The sequence below is a fragment of the Palaemon carinicauda genome, chromosome 5 (assembly GCF_036898095.1).
Source record: "Palaemon carinicauda isolate YSFRI2023 chromosome 5, ASM3689809v2, whole genome shotgun sequence".
Lineage (NCBI taxonomy): Eukaryota > Metazoa > Arthropoda > Malacostraca > Decapoda > Palaemonidae > Palaemon > Palaemon carinicauda.
Window position 1 is genome coordinate 178,235,926 of NC_090729.1, and position 15,365 is coordinate 178,251,290.

General features: G+C 37.1%; 1 long non-coding RNA gene across 1 annotated transcript in view; it reads right to left on the reverse strand.

Moving 5' to 3' along the window:
• Positions 1–15,365, reverse strand: part of LOC137640681 (uncharacterized) — a 78,118-nt gene that overhangs the window by 14,687 nt on the left and 48,066 nt on the right. The window contains exon 2 of the long non-coding RNA XR_011044446.1: positions 12,278–12,422. This is a non-coding gene — a long non-coding RNA (uncharacterized lncRNA). The remainder of the gene's footprint in view (positions 1–12,277; positions 12,423–15,365) is intronic.

Consider the following 15,365-nt stretch of genomic DNA (forward strand, 5'->3'; position numbering starts at 1 on the left):
CTTCATTTGTAATTTGGCCAAAATAATGCAACTTTTAGGCTATAAATAATTCACAGTATAAGGAAGAGAGAGAGAGAGAGAGAGAGAGAGAGAGAGAGAGAGAGAGAGAGAGAGAGAGAGAGAGAGAGAGAGAGAGAGAGAGAGAATGAATGAATGAATGATTGATTTAAAGTTTTCAAGCATCCTGACATGAGAGAGAGAGAGAGAGAGAGAGAGAGAGAGAGAGAGAGAGAGAGAGAGAGAGAGAGAGAGAGAGAGAGAGAGAGAGAGAGAGAGAGCTTTATTAGGATAATTTTGCCTCTAATCGAAGATCTGGTTTATGGAATGTCCATGTCCATGTCCCACGTAAGGTAGGGCAGTGTACAAACAAACAAACTATGTACCGTAGTGGTAAACTAAATATTTGCTCAACCCGCTGCCAAAATGAATTTCATTCTGAAGCTAAAGACCACACCCAGTCTCTTTACTACAAATTGATTTTATATAATGGGACTCGATAGCCTCTTCACACACTCGGTCGATCTGGGCAGTTCTTTCTCGTTTCCTTGAAGAATAGTGTCCCTCTTTTCCTCTTCTTCAAAGTGAAGAAAAGTTTGTAAAATCAAAATGCAAGAAGGAAGAGGAAAGTGTGTCAAGCTGCTGAGATTGTGGATGGGAATGATGAAGTTGCTGGGCGGTTTGGCCTTTTCCACGATTCTCAATTGTATTGCAGAACTACGGAAAAAGGAGACTTCTCTCCAGTCCAGGGAGACTGGATTCCAAACAAATACTTGCCTCAGATTTTGGAATTTTCTGAAGAAGAATTGTTTCAGTGTATGGTCCTTTCTTATAATGATTTCATATTTACTCTTCTGTGTCATGATTGTCATCAACCGTGTAAGATTGTTTGCTGAAGGGAATCTTACTTTTGAGAATACAAAGAAAGGACTCAATACCATTGCAAGGATAGTTTCTACATTCACCTTTATGATATTACTATTTTACCTTATTGTCAACAGCAATAGACTTTTACATCTCACATTTCAGTTACAGATCATTGTGCAGAATTTAGTGACAAAAGAAAGATGGTCAGAACACAAGATCTTTTTCTTTGGTGTCCTTATCCTTGGAGGCACAGAGTTGGCAACAATGAAAGCATGGATTAAATATACGTTGTCTCACGATAATTACATGGATTCTCCTTACACTCAGATTATCCTCGAATTAGTTTCTACTCTGCTTTTGTCCACTTTCTCTCTTGGATATTACGTCATTGGATGCACTTTTTCTGCTATTATCAAAAACCTCAACAAAATGGTAGAAATGGAGTATAACCAGACAAAGGCTTGGCCTTCAAAGCAGTTGAATTCGGTTCAAAGTAGGCTGCCAACACACAATGGTGTAGAAAAACTGAGCATTTGCTCGAGATTGGATAAGACTACGGAAATTTACCAGAAAATATTAAAACTAAAAGTGTGTCAGGAAATGACAAATGAGTACTTTTCCATTCCCATCCTATTTTCTTTCACAGTGTTAGTGACGTTTATCTTACTCAGCATCTACTCATCGGTACTGAAAGGGGTGCAGTTCATCTATGAAACTGGATTACTTTATATGTTGTACTGCTCGCATTTACTTGCTGTTCTTTGCTGTACACCTGATTACATTCGAACCTGGGTAAGAATCATTAAGATTTAGAGTCCTTTGAATATAACCTTTTGATACTGTAATGTATCTGGCTCACATTTTGGAGGATATATCTGGATTAGATATGAAAATGAAAACCAACTGTAAACTTTATATCAGTGACATAGAGTAAATCTAAAGGGTAACCGAGCTCAAATAAATTTTGGAATTCAAACTCTTGAGGCTGCATCAGATCCTGACTTCCAATAAAATGATGTTCTCAGGAAAAAAATCAATGGAAGAAACGACTAAAAAATCATAAGTAAAACCACAAGTAAATAAGTAAAACATGTAAGTCGTGGGAATGTAGTGTCTTTGTCAATGCAGTCAAATAGATGTTCACCTTACAATAAATGCCTTTTAGAACTGCAGGAAAAAAGCACTTAAAAAAAACTTTCTTTTTCTTCAAGGAGACACCACGAAATGCAAATTATATAAGTAAGATTATTACATTCTTTTATCTACTCTAAAGCTCACTGTTATTGGTAATATCAACTTTAGATAGTAGTCTGTTTCGAATGGGGCTGTCTCATTTGCAATAATGTCTCTACAGTGGTTAGTGTTAGATTATTTTACTCACAGTTTTCATCCATTGGGCTGATTCTATTTTAATTATATAAGTATAAAGATACTCATAGTCTATGTTATTCAAAACTGTTAATGCCTTAAATGTTTTAATTAAATAACCTCTTTATTTGGGGCTTTCATAGAGAGTACAGCTTGAGGCAGTGTACGTCTTTTGATATCCAATCATGTTTGATTGATGAATTAGGTTGGCAGCTTTTGCTGGTTTTGTTCTTTTCTTTTTATGTATTTTATCTTTTGTCAGTATAATCAAAATGAGATCTGATTGCTCCACTGCATTCTGATTGATTTTAAATTAGTCCTAATATTTCTACGCTTTCTTTTCCTAATCAGTATATTCCTTAAGAGGTTTGTAATTCATTTGTGACAATGACTCCTACAATTTCCCTCTTGGCAAATAATTCTCTTTGTATATTTCTACAGTTTTTATGAGGAGTCTGTAGCCTATATATCTCAGTTGAATGATGCCTACCATATAAAAGATGATTTAATTACCTTCTACACTGCTTTCTTGCAAGTGTTTTCCTGATACATTGTTCTCGACACTGTTGCCACTTTTGTGTGATAAGCAAATGGACTGATTTTCCTGACAAGCCCTATGCGCATATTAGTTATATCATAGACAATGAATAGAAATAATAATAATAATAATAATAATAATAATAATAATAATAATAATAATAATAACTGTGCACTCTTCATCCTGACGAGCTAATGTTGACATTTACTAATGTCAATACCGTGGCCAAAATAATGTTATAACAGGGAAAGGTTTAGACAATAGCAGATCAGTTCAAAATAATGTTTGGATTAGACTAATGCATTTTGAAAAAATATATTGATTTTCGTAACGTGTTTGCGTTGTCGAGTACTGCTAATCATCGTCACAAAAGTTGCATACATTCTATATGACCATGGTGCATATTAACCTGTAAAAATATTGATCTGTTTACAGATAAGTAATCTTAATAAAAACACAACCGCAAATTGAGTCTGAAATGAAATGTGTCAACTTTGCTATAATCATAGGTGCAACAACGGACTTGAGCTAACATGCCACACCCTTTGTCATAACTCTGATTAATTTCAGAGTTTTGAGACTCATTTGACTCTGTTCAGTTTATTGTTTCATCGATGAGTAGAAGTCCACTTTTTCTCTGTGAATATTAAGCGAAGAAATTCATAGTTTGAAATGTCTGGAGGAAAAGGGGCGTGTGTCAAGCTACTGAAAATATGGGTGCTGATGATGAAGGTATTAGGTGGGATGGCCCTTTCCCAAATTCGGATTTTCTCTGGGATACAGCAGAAAGAGGAATCAGCACTGCAGGTCTTCAGATCTCGGCTAGATCGTGTAAAAGAGACTGAAAGTGAAGGAAATTCTTATTCCAAAATTTGGAATTTCGCCAAGAAGAACTGTTTTGCAATGTGGGCATTCCCTGTTCTTCTTTTCAACTTGTTCCTCGGTGTTATGGCCCTCGTAGAAATCTCATTATTCTATCTCTATGGTGAATTGAAATTTAGCAAGGCAGCGAATGGAATACGGTCCGTCTCAACTGTAATTCACATATTCATATTCGTGGTGCTATTGCTTTACCTTGTCGCCAATAGTAAGACACTCACGCGTCTCACTTTCCACCTGGATCTCACCGTGCAAAACTTGGTGACAGAAGATGGATGGACAAAACATAAACTGTTTTTATTCGGCATCCTTACCTATGGAATCGTAGAGTATAAAATTGTGCAGAGATTTCTAGATGGGACATACTGGTATCACTATCATCATTGCTCCCTGGCCATCGACATGATTTTCTTGCTGCAATTGTTTGCATACTGCTTCGGCTTTCACGCCATCGAATACAACATTTCTACTGCAATCAAGGGCCTTAGCAGAATGATAGAAGCGGAGGTCTTACTCAATTGCAGAGTGAAACCTGATCAAAATAAATCTCCGAGACGTTCTAAATGTTGGACAGGAGACCAACCGTCAGCCACGACAACGAGCTGGAAAGATGAAAATTCGAAAAGGGTTACAGAAGTCTATCTGAAAATGCTAGAGCTCAAACTCTGCCAGGAAACGACCATCGAGTATTTCTTTACTCCCATCCTCGCAATATTTGGGCTGATGACATCGTACTTCTTACTGGGTTTCTTCAAGACTATCTCAATGGGTCTCCAAGGAAACCCCGATCATATATTCTTTTACTTTTCGAATAACCTCCACGTGCTCGTTGTACTGTGTTACGCGCCTGATTACGTTGCAACCCAGGTGAGAACCTAGGAGGAAACTTTATCATTATTAGTATCATTGTTATTATGGTTATTGTTGCTGCTGGTGTTGCTGTTGTTATTACTATTAAGTTAGTATTACTATATTTCAATACCGCTTCACAGTTGAGTATAATGGTGGGTAATAGACAAGGACTCTACATACTGGCAACAAAAATATAAGAATCGCTTTAATAAAAAGTCTAATCTACATTATAGGGCTTAGGAAAATATTATCTACGTAGGGTTGAGCGTTAAGTTTTGTTTTTAATAGTACTGATCATATGAATTTGATCTGTCTTGGTAATTTACAGGGGAAAAATCTTAATGGCTAACCTCGACATTTTCAAATTAGAAAAAAAAACACTGACAAAAACAGTCAAAATTCTCGTGCATTTGCCTTACTATAAAATCTTTTACAGGTGTAAAAACTTGCAGTTTAGTTCACAATGACCATTGAAATATCAGTTTTCGCTTTTGTGTTGTTGTGTTGGAGGTGTGTGGTTATCTATGTAGTACATTTATGTAATAAATTTTATGAGTAATTCACGTTGTAACCAGAGAAGGACAATGGTATTTTATGCAATCTTTTTCTTAATCATAGAATAATCATCAACACAAATTTCAAATATTCAATAGGACAAAAAATTTAAAAACCAATTGGCCCACTTTGAGTTAGTTCGAATTTGTATTAGAGAGAGAGAGAGAGAGAGAGAGAGAGAGAGGAGAGAGAGAGAGAGAGAGAGAGAGAGAGAGAGAGAGAGAGAGAGAAATTTAAAACTTTGTCACTGACAGGAAAAACGACGATGAAGCATTGTTAATCAATACATTCTCAAGACAAAATGCCACACCCAATTCCCTCTTTACATTAACTTCTTGATCATTCTATAAAGAGACTTATTTCTGCCAGTGGCTCTCTGTTCTTATTGAAAGAAGGCACTACTCAAGATTTATGGAGGAAAAGGAGCTTGTGCCAAGATACTGAAGGTGTGGGGGATGATGATGAACCTAATAGGCGGTCTGGCTATCTACAGAATTCGGAAATACATTAGAAAACTAAAAGAAGATTCTGCACTTCAGGAGGCACCACTTCCTGGAGGAACCAAAAGGCTACAAAAATGTATGCAAGCCCTCCATCAAACATGGGTCTCTCTTTAAAAAGAATATCTTCGTCGTGTGGTCCTTTATCATACTTTTCTTATACGCAATCATTTTACTTTTGAACTTTGCCGAGGACAGAGGACATGATAGAGTCAGTAGTTCCAATGATCCACCTTCACATATTCTTGTTATTATTGGTTTACCTAATTTTCAGCAGCGAGAAGCTTAATGATCTCACTCTTCAGCTACAAGTCGCTGTCCAAAATTTGGTAACAGAAGCAGGATGGATGGAACATAGGCTGTTTTTCTTGGAAGTCCTCGTTTGTGGCATTGTAGAGTTAAAAATTATACAGTCATGGGTTACTTGTGCTTCAACTGACATCGATTTCCGGTGTCATTTTTATTCTTTTTTCATCCTCGATATGATATTTGCATTGCTTCTGACAGCTTACAGTTCGGGGTACTATGCCATCGGGTGCAACATGTCTGCCACTATTGACAACATCAGCAAAATGATAGAAATGGAGATTTCACCCGATGCAAAAGCTGACCTAAGCTCATACGGATGTTTAAAGTGCCATTCAAAACAGCAAGCACAAATTCTATTAACAAACATGAGATCAAAACATCCGAGTGAGAAGAGATTGGTCATGGCTATGGAGATTTATGTGAAAATTATGAACCTGAAAGTGTGCCAGGAACGAACCAATAATTATTTTTCCGTCCCCATCCTGGCAATCACCACTTTAATTACAATGAATACATTACTGGGATTTTTCAAAGCGACACTGATGGGCATACCAGCCACCACTGATCATGTATTCATCTATTTTCCATATAACTTGCACAAGCTACTTGTTCTGTGCTATACTCCCCATTTCGTCACAGTTCAGGTACAGTGCTGTAGTTTTTGAGTCTCATTATTTTTCCAGTTTAATGTAAATGTCACAAGTTTTCTCAAGTGTTTTCTTTAAAGCTGTTTTTTCTCCCATTATTTGGGAGAGCATAATCACAGTTCTTTCCATGCACACCTAGCATGTGCAATTACATTGGCCTCCTGATTGGTGCAAGGATTCTTTCTTCGTGATTGGCCACCTTCTCCCATCTCAGTCAAAAATTAGGGGTCTAAGTGGGGAAACACCAAAATTAATTATAAAGGTCAGAAATGCATAATAAACATAACATAAGCAGTTGGAAAAATGTATGGTTTATGTTAGTGGCGTGAATTGAAGTTTCATAATTACCTATAATTCATCACGTCCCTCGGATGGTTGTTTGCTCCAAAGTGGCTCGCTTTGCTCGCAAATAAACATTACATCACTGCTCCTCTGTTCTGGCAGGTAGTACATAGATAAGCTGCACATTCCAATCATGTGAGTCAATATTTGGGAAGGCCTCACACCAAGCAAGATGCAAGATTGCTCGCACATACTCAGAGTAAGAGAGAGAGAGAGAGAGAGAGAGAGAGAGAGAGAGAGAGAGAGAGAGAGAGAGAGAGAGAGAGAGAGAGAGAAAGAGAGAGAGAGAGAGAGAGGGGGGGGGGAGAGAGAGATATTAATTAGGATGTTTGCTTATACTGTTGTCAAAAGGAGTGACTGGATAAAAACATGCCACACCTAGTTTCTTTATTACGATAAATAGCCTATATTGATTCAAGGTGTTGAAGGTCTCTCAAAACCTTCGCTAGCTGAAATTGCTTTTAATCCAGTTCGTCATTGCTATTTCGTTTATAAAGTGAGGTCCTTCCTTTCATCTTATTTACTGAGAAGAAAAGACCGAATCAATTAAAAAATGTCTGACGGGAAAGGAGCGTGCATCAAGCTGCTGAGGATATGGGTGACAGTGACGGAGGTGTTGGGTGGGATGGCCCTTAGTCAGGTTCGAAATTCCTCTGGGGAACTGAGAGAAGAAGAGACAGAAATTCAGGTCTTCAAGTCCGAGTTAGACTCTGTCAAGAAGGATGGGAAGGAGAAAAATCCTTGTATGAAACTTTGGAATTTACTTAAAAGGCATCGTTTCACCATATGGTCGTTCCATGTACTTCTTTTCTATTTAGCCCTTAGCATCGTCACCCTTGTACAAACCTATTACAGTTCTGTGCTTGGGAAATTGAATTTTGATAAGGCAGAAGATGGACTGCAGTCCATTGTAATCATAATCTATGAGCTAATATTCTTCGCACTATTATTCCATCTTGTTTTCAACAGTAAGCAATTTGCAAATCTTACCTTGCAGCTTCAGCTGATAGTGAAAAACTTCGTGTTTGATGCAGGTTGGACAGAATTTAAATTGTTTTACCTGGGTGTCGTTCTCTTTCTCGGCTCGGGGGTTAGACATGTGGTTGTTCAGGGTACATCTTCCAGTTGTACCAGATGTAAATTTTACACTGTTGTCATTACTGATACGCTTTTGCTCGTGCTAATATCTACTTACTGTTTTGGTTACTACATCATTGGGCACAACTTATCTGCAGTTATCAACGACCTAAACAAATTGATTGAAACAGAATTTTTAAATAATAGTACAATTAATAAGAATGACCCGCCAAAATGCTTCAAATACTGTATGGAAGAAGAAAAAAAAATCACGGCAAGATGCATGGAAAATGAAAACGTAGTTAGGAAGAGGCTGAAAATCGCCAATAAGATTTACCTCAAAATGATAGAATTGAAAGTCTGTCAGGAATTAACGAACAAGTACTTTTCCATTCCCGTCCTGTCAATCTTTGCGCTAGTGGCAACATTCTTGTTACTGGCCTTCGTCAAAATAACGTTGATGGGTGTTCGGTCTAACTTTTATCATGTATTCACCTTCTTTCCATATAATTTCCACATAGTTGTTGTATTTTGCTGCACGTCGGACTACGTCAAGACTCGGGTAAGGAGCTATATAGTTTGATATCTAAAACTATTTGAATATACTGTGTGTGTGTGTGTATATATATATATATATATATATATATATATATATATATATATATATATATATATATATATATATATATATATATATATATATATATATATATATATATATATATGTGTGCGTGTGTGTGTGTGTGTGTGTGTTTATATATATATATATATATTTTATTCCGTCACATACTTCAATATTGCACTTGTTTGTCCTTATAAGTTAAGGTATTGCTTAGCTGCTACTATTACCTTCATTGTTTATATGTGACAGATCTATTTTAATGTTGTTACTGATCATACTTTATATTCTTTATTTATTACTTCTTGAATGAAGTTTATTTATTTCCTTATTTCATTTCCTCGCTGCCTATTTTTCCCTGTTGGAGCCCTTGGGCTTGTGGAATTCTGCTTTTCCAACTAGGGTTGTAGCCTAGCTAATAATAATAATAATGATAATAATAATAATAATATTAATAATAAATAATATATAATAATAACAACAATAATATCAATAACAATAACAATAATAATTATAATAATAACAATAATAATAATAATAATAATAATAATAATAATAATAATAATAACAATAATAATATTGTCAATTTGTAGTTAAACTAGTAAGGAAGTAACTAGCTTAACCACTACTGGAGAGACTTCTTGCTCCTCTCAGACGGCAGTCTAGCCGTGGCAACCGGTATAAGCTGGCAATAGGCCATCACACCTTTAATTTATTTTGTAAATATCCGTAATCTCTGCACATTCAGTTTAGTAACTGTCTCATTCCAGAAATTCCAAAGTTATGAAATTCTCCCTTATTTTCTGCTTTCCCAAATCCCTTTCCTCTGACCAGAAGACATTAGCCCTCAACTGATTGTAGACTGGAAGGCAACCGGTCGCAACTAGTCAACGTCTAGGTTTGCTTAGATCATGACCAGTCGCAGAGTTTGTCGCCATACACTAGAGACCAGTCCTAAAAGTAGTCACTGCCTAACTAACCATCTAATTCTAGATAGTCATAAGTCACAGATGACCAACCCTGCAATAAAGTAAAGGGAAGTCTAAAATTTCATTTGATTACTTACATCTGTAATACATAACAGAAATTCCAACCAATGAAAATTGCCTATCTTTTTTTTAATGTATTGTTGTTTTGGCCTGATTGGTAACGTCTCTGCCTGGTGTTTGCCAGTCGGGGTTAGAGTCCCGCTCACACTCGTTATTGCCATTAGTGTCTGCAACCTTACCATCCTTGAGAGATAAGGTTGGGGGCTTTGGGGAGCCTATATATGTCTATCTGCTGAGTCATCAGCAGTCACTGCCTGGTCCTATCTTGGGTGGAGAGGAGGCTTGTGCGCTGATCATATAATATATGGTCAGAGTCTAGGGCATTGTCCTACTTGCTAGGGCAATCTCACTGTCCCTTGCCTCTGCCATTCATGAGCAACCTTTAAACGGACGTCAGTTCTAGGCAATTCTATAGATATTCTACCCTAAAATCAAAATAAATCCTCTCTCCAACGTTTATGAAAAAAAAAAAAAAAAAAAAAAAAAAAAAAAAAAAAAAAAAAAACGTATGGAGAGTTTGCGAAACATTCACTAATAAATCATAAAAATATTAGTCAAGTTAACTCCATATTGTGAGGAAGACCGAGAGCAGTTTCAGTTTATTAATTTCTCCATATATGTAAATGGAAGCCACCATTTTATGCATGTATGGCATGAAAATACTTCTACTAAATAAATAAATCCTATAAAATATTGGTGTTGCTGTATAAATATAGTATACTGTATATCATATCAGAGATTCATTGAACACACACAAACATTATATATATATATATATATATATATATATATATATATATATATATATATATATATATATATATATATATATATATATATATATATATGTGTGTGTGTGTATGTGTGTAAAATATACACTGGATCTCTGTATGTATTCCCAATAGTTGCCACTGGATCACTTTTAAAGTCTCACGGCTGGCATCAACCTCAAGAATTTACTGGAAAACAATCCCTTGTAGGGTTGGTGATTCTTTACATGTATACCACTTAGTCTTTAACATTAGGATCCTTATCGAAATTTAAAGAAGATTTCTACCAAGGGAAATTTCCTTTTCAGAAGACAGAGGATGACATTCATTGAAACGAGAAGACAGTCCATGCACTCGTATTTATAATATTAGGGTTGTAGGTTTGTTTCAGAGGCAGTCTGAGCAAAGATACAACTGTAATTTCAGTTTTGGGATCGTTTTAAAAGTTATAGACGCTGTCTGAGCAAAGATCTTGCAGTAATTTTAATTGTCTGGAAGCTTTTTAAACGTTATAGATGCTGTCTGAGCAAATATCTGCTAGACTTTCAACTGGGCTCCACAAGGCACTACAAGAGTTGGAAGACCCAGACCTACATGGCTGAGGACTATGCAGCATGAAGTAGGAGAGGACAATTGGAAAAGTATTGATTTAAAAAGTCAAGATAGAGATGACTGGCGAAATCTAACTAAGGCCCTTTGCATCAATAGGTGTAGGAGGAAATGATGATGATTATGATGTTTGTTTTACAATAAGAAAATTAGGGAGATCTTGACCCTTGCCTGTCGATGCAATGAACCATTACTCTGCTGTCTAATACAAGATGGAAATGAATGTTGTTTTGTAAATGTAGACTTTGCAGGGATGAGAACATTGAAGTGAAATTGCTTGAAACTCCGGGACCAACGACCTTGCACTTTCTTGAGAGGAGCATGACCCCCCAACCGTCCAGTGAGGCGTCCGTAGGTAGAAATACTGTAGGAGGAGGAAAGTGCAATGGAACCATCTTGAAATACTCCTGGCATGTGACCACTGACGAAGTTGCCGTCGAAACAACCCCGGGGTTGTCTTCTGATGATCGCGGGGAGCTGTGGAAGCTCCTTTCCTCTAAACCCTGCTTGTATCTTTGAGTTTGACTCTGAGGAGAGAGTTAGTTATAGAAACGTACTGAAATAAGACCGGAACCCTTTTCAGACAATATCTGGTGGTCTTTCCCAAGTAGATGAAAGACCAAACTGACCAGGCTATTTCCCTCCTCTTGGCAGCAGGAATAGAGAGGGCATGAGTCGATAGATTCCAACGAATCCATCAGGACGACTTGGCTATCTCACCCAAAAATAGATTTTTTCTACGACAAAATCCGTTTATTTTTCCGCTTCACCTCATTATAAAAAAAAAAACAGGTTATTTTTTTATATATAACTTGAAAGTTAAACGGTATCATGTAATCCTTATAGTTCAATCTTACAACGGTGAATGTCGCCATTTTCATTCCCTGATTCTTCTACAGGCTTTTTCAAAGTCCACAAAAGCCATCAAAAGTGGATTCCTATATTCTACACATTGCTAAACGTCTTAAAATGAGAATTTGTTCAGTACAACTTCTAATTTTACTAAATCTTGCTTGTTCATTTCTCAGGTTTTCATCAATCTTTCTCTCTAGTCTCTAGGATAAGCATAATATATATCTCCATGACACTGGCGTAAGTGTGATGCCTGGGGAAATCTAACCAAGGTCCTTTGTGTCAACAGGTGTAGACAGGACCCATACAGCCTGGGTGTAGGAAGAGATGATGATGTTGATTGAAAGAAAAACAAATTATTACTAATTTTGTCTAATCACCCTTCAGGCTACCATGTCATTGTTGCAATCGACAAATTCTACAAAATGACAGAATTCGAGTTCTTACCTCATGGCAAAAGAGATATTTGTGATTCTTCAGGTTTCTAATTGGGCGAGGGAGCAAACACGATAGTTGAAAACTTGAGTGTGATGGACTGATCATTCAGCGCCATCTAAGCAAGATGATGTTGGACATGTCATCAACAGTAGATCTGAAAATGAAGGAATTGAGAGCCTGTTAAGAAATGACTAATGAGTTTACATTTCTATTCATATCTTTACAACTATGTTTCATTATCATTAAAAGCCTTATTGACATTTTTCATGACGGTATTCAAGGGCGTACAAAATACTCTCAAAAAATATTTTATCTTTGTATATACCGTAATTAATACACGCAAGTTATCATGGGCTGTATCGATGACTGCACTACAGTCCAGGTGAGACACAGAGGAACAAGAGAAGTTAATGTCAAGTTTAGGATCACACTACTGTCATGATATGAATTTGTTTAGGAAAGCTATTTTAAAATCACCATTCCTATTGTTTTTGTTTATGACCGTCAGATTGATTGATTGATTTAAAGTTTTCTGGTATCCTGACATCTAAGGTCATTGACGCCGATTATTGGAGAATGCAAGTGCCATTAGAGACTTCAAAGAGAATAATACATATCCTACTTACCCCAACAAGACTGTTACATTGATCATTTATTTCCTTGCAATGGAAAACGTGATTATGATAAATAACCCGACCTCACTGGAGGAAGGTGCCCAAACATGGCGTTATTTAAAAATACCAATGACTCGTCCGAAGACGCCTTGTCGCATATGTGTCTTTCAGAGTTCTCGTGTCACATTCAAACAGTGGCAATCAAGTAACACAACCAAAACATCCACGATAGAGACACCAAGAGGAAGGAAGTCGTCGAGAATATCAAAATAATTGGCCAGGCACTGGATAACCGAGACTTTCGTTTCATTGAGGGTCTTCGGAAAAAAAAAAATTAAAGCATAGCATCAATACAACGCAAGAAAAGTTTTTGCTTCCCACTTAGGAAGAACGAAAAAGACGGCTCCAGTAATCAACGAAAATATGTCAGCGAGAGGATAACTCACTCTAGCAGTACCAGCTGGCGCTTTAACCAATCAGCAAGCAGCTTGACACATTCAAGGAGTCAACAGCAACTACAAGGGCACCAAGGTGAAGCTCCCTCATAGCTGGGTCGTCTACTCAATGATAGGTTACCTGTGTCTGGCAAGAGCTTCAGCCAATCGGTGTATTGCACCTGAGCCCAACAGCCAATCAGAAAGAAACCTTCTTTCCTGGTGAACCAAATATATTTAGCAAACTCAACTCCATTAAATTTGGGATTATGACTGATGTCATAGGGCTGGGAAGCCGGGAAATCTGAAACTAACCAAACTCCATCAATTAGTCTTCTCCTTTCCACCTACGATAAGCAAAGCATTTTTGCTTAAGACGATCATGTAAAAAAAAAAAAAAAAACTGATGACCTGGTCTGAGCTTCGAATGTTCCCTGGAATAGCCTATGCACATTTATGTGCAGTTTAAGCTGTTTACTGAGGAGGCCACTGCTGTGGTTGGGCACCACAGTGGGGGGTTGGGCTTGCCCAGCTGGCGTTCTGGTGAGCTTCAATTCTGATGTAACTGGAACTGAAACCAGACACCTTTACCTTTACCGCTCGCTATTGGAAGAATACATTAACCAAGAAAAGAAAATCCCCAAAAGTCTAGAGAGGACTTTCTATAGGATTAACGCTGCTGAGGCAGATTTTCAATTGAAGAATATAGTTTGGAAAAATGGGATATACAAATAAACAATGTTTCTTTTATTCACTGAATGTGGTTGACTAATTACGACAATTGTAGCATGCAATTTCCCGATTTTCTATTGTTTTTTTATAATAGAGAGAGAGAGAGAGAGAGAGAGAGAGAGAGAGAGAGAGAGAGAGAGAGAGAGAGAGAGAGAGATATTCACACATTTTCATTTTTAGAGTAGCCAACCTTCGTTAATCCTCATCACTCAAACTTTGGGGCTGTATGTAGTTTGGCTCCTTCTTGAACGGAGAGGAAAAAAGAAAAAAAAAAAAACTTGCAAGCATTTCAAAAATTCTGACTTTTTAAGACAAAACAAGAAAGATATTCATTTATTTAAAGGAATGGAAAAGCCCATGTCTCATCTATTCTCATAAAAATAATAGAATTAATCAATCAAATTTTGTCAACGATCAATGAGGTGGTGAACCAATTGTTTACCCAGCTCTTGCCTAAAGGAATTACATTTTCTTGCTCACTGGCCACACCCATTCCTTACTTTATCATTTTATTGGTGAACTCTCGCCTCTTTGTTCGTTTTAAGGTAACAGGCGGGCCAATCACAAGTGAACGAACGAAGAGAAGAGTGTTTATCAATAAAATTATGTAGTAGGGACTGGGTGTGGCCTGTGAGCATAGAAAATATAATTCCTCTTGACAACAGGCTGGGCAAACTCATCTGTGCACGCCAAGGGTGTCCAAGACTTCAGTTCTTCTTCGTTTTTTCGTAGATGAGGTCAAGTTTCCAGTTCATTTTGTTCATTGGGAAGGAAAGGAGATCCAGTTACAATGGCAAAAGGAAAAGGAGTATGTGTTAAGCTACTGAAACTGTGGGTGATTATGATGGAGTTGTTAGGCGGCCTGGCGCTCACCAGAATTCTAAATTGCTTTAGAAAACTCTGGAAAGAAGATGCTACCCTTATTCGTCCTTCTCAGCCTGAACATTCCAAAGAGACGCAAAGCCAGAGAAAGCCTTGCACCAGAATTTGTGATTTATTAAGCAAGCATTTTTTAAACCTATGGTCAGTTCTCATATTGCTTTTTTATGTAATCTTGTGCGTCATGATTGCTATCATAGTTTCGAACCTGTTGACACAAGGGTATTTTACTTTTAATAAGACAGACAATGGAACGAGAACTATTTCAACTGGTGTTTACACATTCTCATTTATGGTCCTGTTGATATACCTGGTCTTTCACAGCAATAGACTTACATCTCTCACGTTTCAGTTACAAATCACAGTGCAAAATATAGAATCAGAAGCTGGGTGGACAGAACACAAACTATTTTTCTTGGGCGTCCTTTTCCTTGGATG